General features: G+C 37.3%; 1 protein-coding gene across 10 annotated transcripts in view; it reads right to left on the reverse strand.

The window, feature by feature from the left end:
- Positions 1–871: 871 nt before the first annotated feature.
- The window catches only part of put (activin A receptor type 2 punt), a 77,813-nt gene continuing 72,807 nt past the window's right edge, over positions 872–5,877 (reverse strand). For 9 of the 10 annotated variants that reach the window (XM_071678629.1, XM_071678631.1, XM_071678628.1 and 6 more), the window contains one exon: positions 872–5,877. This exon is cut by the window's right edge and continues 1,000 nt beyond it. The gene's annotated coding sequence lies outside the window, so the exon portion shown is untranslated. The other variant, XM_071678634.1, reaches the window with a different exon arrangement.

Here is a 5,877-nt window from a genome sequence, read left to right on the forward strand (position 1 = left end):
AAGTGCTTCACAAAGATGGTAAAAAACTGGATCTGGATATGAATTACTAATTACTAATTCAGTACAAAATTATCCTGCAAAAGGAAATTTCTGAAAAAAAATCACCAGTGCCGACTGTGAAAAGATACCATTTATCTGATCGGTATTGCAGAGGTTCCTAGCAGGTTCTCTTACTTCACATATGAAAAATTTTGGTTTTCAGAATTGACTGCCTTCAAATGAAATAATGACATTTAACAGCTCATCTGTTTACTCAATATTCAACACTGAAACTGATGAGCATTACTGCTGATATAGGTTGTAGATTTCTCCTTAACTTTCCATTAGCAAATATATCCTCTCTTTGACTTATTTTCAAGCTGAGTAAATGAGACTCACACCACACTCCAGACAAGCAAATTCAACTGGCGATCAGCATTTCCAAACAATGACTCAACCTAACTTAAAAGATTCTGTTCAGTAACCCAATTAAATTTTAGTAACAAGGAATTTCCAACCTTAACCTTACTTGTGTGAGGACACATTGCTGTTGGTCAGTCAACCTTAAGCTGAGAGAATTTAGAGGTCAAGCTATATCCCAATAAATGTTCACATTTTTTTCAAGAGGCAATTTTCCAAGATTAAGAGGTTGCTTTAGGGTGTTAGATATTTTCATGGGTTAGTTTTACTTTCCATTTCAGGATTCTGTTACTTTATTTGGATGTGGTTTTCAGTAAATATCTTAGAAGCTTTTTTGAACAATGGAATCACTTATAGCATAAATATCTTCAGCAGTTACAGTACTGAGACAGGAGTATGCATGGAGGAATGTTTGGTACTGTGCAAGGATATGGACAGCAGGAGATGGCATATTGGATATAGATAGATCAAGAACAGAAGTATTTTATATGACTGTGATTATGGATACAAATACAAAATATGACCATATACATTAATTACCACTGTATTAACACTTTCAGCAAAAATGTATGTATAAGGATTTCCATTTACATATTCACCATTCTTCATAAATTTTCAATTTTCTTCATAAAATCTATAAATGGGACAAAAGTGAAAATGCCAAAAAACACATATACAAGTCCTAAATTTTTCAAGTATAACATTTTTTCATGATCTATATTCACAGAGACAGAACAACTATACCATACCATAGGAAATAGTACTCTATCAGGAAAAAAATAATCTGTGTAATAGCAAATACTAATTTATTTCCACAATAATATGCTGAACACGTTCTAAAATACTTGCATTATAGATAAGATTAAGGGAGTAAGAAGAATGCTTGTACAAGTCTGTACAGATCTCGAGAGTCCACTGGACATAACTACCCAGGAAATGTGCAATAGTCTGGCCAGGAAACTAGGCATGATACAGGAAAAAATTACCATGTAATGCATTCCCCTGGGAAAGTAATGAATTACAAAATTTAGGGGATAAATTTACAATAACAGTCAAAAAGGAAATTCTTTCATTATATAGAGGGAATCCTTCACTACATGGTTATATCTGTGCCTGCAGAGTCTCCTGGCCATCTATGGACAATGTTTGTACACTGGAGACCAAGGTGGATCACATCCCTGGCAGCGAACCCCAAGTCACCGCAGCCCAGCCCTATAGCAGCATCAGCACCTACAATTCCTGGGATCACGTAGCTACCTCTCTCTCCATTAAGACAAACTCAATAAGTAAATATAGTTGAACAGGCATGTCTAATTCAATATACTTTGACCTATAATTTGGTGAAGGTCAGATTCAGACCAGACCCACCCAATGCAAGTCACTGCTCCAAGCTCTTAGTTACTGCTCGTAGAGCATGCAACACTCTTCAGCCAACAATACTTTATGGCTTTTCAATGAATCAGATTATGCAAGAGACCCTCAAGAGTGTTTCATCCTTTGAGTTACAACTAAGAAATGGAACTTTTAAATACATATAGCATCCACAATTCAAGTAATGCTATTTCAGACACTAAAGCAGCACTCATTGCAGATACTTAACCACCATATCTTTAATTACACTGAAAATTCAATCCAAGTAATGGAGTTTTTCTTGAAAATATTAACATAATTTGGGATATGATTTTTCGTACAGATCTGCTGTGCCCTTCATCAATTATCATTTGAAAGATAAGAAGTTGAGTTTAGGTGATTATCTGGTGTTGACGGAGCATTGGTTTCAAGGTATCAAAAACTTAACACATTATACAAGGAAATAGGACTTACTACAAAAAAGTAAACTACTGAATAATGAGGTAGGTAATGTGTGACCTATGACAAAGGCTTCACTTACTCTCTGACGTCCACTGTAAACTCAATGGGGATACATATGCGAGGCAGGTGCTTACTGCTAGCTTTATCAGTGGAAACATTGCCAAGAAAAAGCATATAAAAATTTCAGAAAGCTGCTGCAGAGTACATCTTATGTGTGGTTCCTTGCAATGATTAGGATACTGGAATATTCACAATCAATTGTAAATCTAGCCACAGCCTTTATGTCGAACCTGCTTGCAAAAACTTTAATGCTTAAGTCAACGCTGACATGAAACATAATCTTATAAAAAAAGAGGTATGATATTCTTCTAGCAGGTTTATTCACTGCATTAGTAATGAGCATTACCAGGTACATAAAATAAATATGAGCATGAGCCAATATTCTGAGACACTTTCTAATACAGTAGCAATGCAGTGAAATCTCAAGACTGACTCTTCAATGTTTCTTACCTCACTTATATTCCACCTCTTTCCCTCATTTAAATTCTCATGATGCTAGCTAACAATAAACCCAAGCCTCCATTGCTAATCTGGATCGCCAGCATGATTTCCATGTGAATTCAATAAAAATGTGCTATGGGTACGTAACTCAATTCCAGTAATAACAAACTTCCAAGACCACAACAAATTATACAGGTGGGGAAAATAAAGCAGTGAGTGCTTCCTATCAGGTGCATTATGCTTACTAAAAAAACAGGTACCCTGCTTGAGCAATCTTGGATATATCAACCAAACAGCAGGTAGGAAGCAGCAAGAAGTAGGCACTTGATCTACACTCTGCCAAGGGTATGGGAGGCAGGCTTGTTGTTCTTGGACAACCAATAAGTACGACATTGTGCAAAATAGCACCATCATCTGTAAGGTGAGGACATACACATTGTACACTAACACGTCTTTACTAAATACCCAACTTTTTCTTTACTGTAGAAAGAATTATCCTTCTGATGCTTTAATGTACACTACAAAGCAGCTAACTCTGCATTGAAAAAGTATTAAAAGTCATTTCAAATGTGTGGAAGCAGATCAACAGCTACAGACATATTACTGTATCATCCAATTAGTTACTGTACAGTTATGAACTTTGTACTGTGCATGGGGATTCTCATCAGCAAAAAATAAATAAATCATAAAAATATATAAAAGTAATAACAGTTGTGGTGATGATGATACTGGTGAGAATGATGATGAGAAAAAAAAAAAAAATGCTGTTAACACAAAGTTGTGGTATAATAAGCAAATGTCTGGCACAGAGATGAGAAAGGTGCACTCTGTTAACAATCCCCCTAAAAAAACACAACTTTATTTAAGAGAGATACAAATGCAATAAATATTTTCTTGTACTAGTATTTGTTGTTCCTTATAACAAATATCTACCTACAACTACAGCTTCTACTTTTGCAAAACACTTAGCATACACTATCGTTGTTAAAGGATTTCACCAAATGAACAGGAAAATTTGAATATAACTAATACATGAGCAAAAAGGGAGTCTGGTCTGGCTTGCCTGTTAACCTCATATTTTTTACATTCTACATTAAATCAACCTAAAATACAGCTCTAGTGTATATCTAGTTAGTCCACTTCTTCTTTTAATGGTGCTTTTTGTTGCTGAAGAGCCTTTAAAGGCAAACTATGGGGTCTGGGCTAAGGGTGAGGGCAGCATTGCCATGTGGCATGCCACAACTGTGACTACTCACATGGTGTGGCCACTGGGGCAGGAACCCACAATGTGGAATGAACCAGCATGGCACTGTGGCAGGTGAGTCAGTAGGACATCATAGGATGGTCTAAAAAACATCAGTGGTGACGCACCCGTGTTCTCTCAAGAACGTCCCATGCCTACACCTGAGTTGACGCCTCTGGCACCCACTCTACACCTCACAGCAAGTCACCATCTGCACACACCCTTTGTTCTGTTATATTTACAACATTCAAACAGGCTGCATCACTTACAAAAGGGAACAATCTGTGAGGTCTGATGCCTGCAGATAGCACTGGTGAAGTAAATCCAGAACAGTAAGGAAAGAGTCTGAGGTAGCAGCAAACTTTAAAATTACATTACACATACCCTGAAGAGTGCCCACCAGGTGAGTGCTGGAGAAAGGAGCTTTGGCTGCCAGAATGTCCTTGAGAATACATCGAGTATTTACGTAATGGTGAGAACCATCCCACAGTGGCCACAATAGGAACTTGTCTGTGGCTGTATGCTGCTAATCTCAGCTGCCGGTCCAACCTTCACCATCTGGCCTAACAAGTCTCCCTCACATCCTTCCTTCCAACAACCCGTACATCTCTAAATTATCCTCACCATCCCCCTAGACATATGAACCAGCCTATCTTGATTTCAGCTTGCTTTAAGTTGATCTGCAATGGGGTCTTTCTGAATTGTAGCATCAACCATTTCCCATGTATTTACTTCCATCCCCATGTTACAGAATTCCTTTGAAGACATAGACAAGACTATACAACAGGGTTTGGGTCTGGCTGTGCAACAAAACAAAGTCTTTTTTTATAAACTCTTTTCAAAGCATGAAAAACATCCATCCTAAATGCTATTGGTATCAGCACAAAAGAAGCCAGAATTTTTTTGGCTCTATTTTTCTGGGAAGATTTGAGCATAAGCAAGATTCTACTTCATGCTTGATTTGGAATTCATCTGAAATTTAATTACAATAGGATAGTGAAAAAATAAACAAACTCACATAATGAATTTAACCAATTGAAGAAAACAGGCACTTTAAAAACTGACATCTCTCATGCTGTAACCTAGACATCAAAAAGTACCTGCCTAAATGTAAAAATGTCACATAAGTCAGTCCATCTAAACAGACAAATTAAATTTCTCCTAAACTAGTGTAACAAGCAATTACAAGATAAAAACCTTGCATAAAAAAGATGTAAACAGAAAAACTCAGATCTATTCATACTCTAAAAAGAGAACTACAACTAAATAATTCTCTTCTGTCACAAGTGGTATCCCTGACTTCCCAACACATGCAAAAGCCCTGTATGAAACTTGCCTTAGCTCAGGGGACAATACTATCCACCTTACATGCTCTCCTGGAAATAATTTATTCTTCTAAACCCTTTTTCCGAAGAAACAGTAATTCTAAATTCAAGACAAATGATCTTACCCATTTCTGAAACGAATATCTGAGACTGGTGGAAGTGTGTGTGAATGTGTGTGATTGCTACTTGTGTGTTATGGGGAGAGTTTTATACTCATGTTGCACCACCTCTTAACCATGTACATATGTAATGTCTTTACTCCTATGTGTATAGACATACACACACCCAACTTATGCCCCAAGAGAGGATGAACATTTGGGTTGGGTGTGGGCAAAATGCCTTCCCGAGGATTTGAACCCATGTGGACTCTAACCACTACACCACATTGGCTCATTTGTGTGTGTGTGTGTGTGTGTGTGTGTGTGTGTGTGTGTGTGTGTGTGTGTGTGTGTGTGTGTGTGTGTGTGCCAATGTGATTACTATTTGTGTGTTATGGGAGAGAGTTTTACACTCATGTTACCCCGTCTCTTTACCTTGTATATATGTACCATATCTTTACTCTTTTACACACACACACATGAACAGACACACACACAC

This window comes from Panulirus ornatus, chromosome 28 (genome assembly GCF_036320965.1).
Source record: "Panulirus ornatus isolate Po-2019 chromosome 28, ASM3632096v1, whole genome shotgun sequence".
In the NCBI taxonomy this organism is placed as follows: Eukaryota; Metazoa; Arthropoda; class Malacostraca; order Decapoda; family Palinuridae; genus Panulirus; species Panulirus ornatus.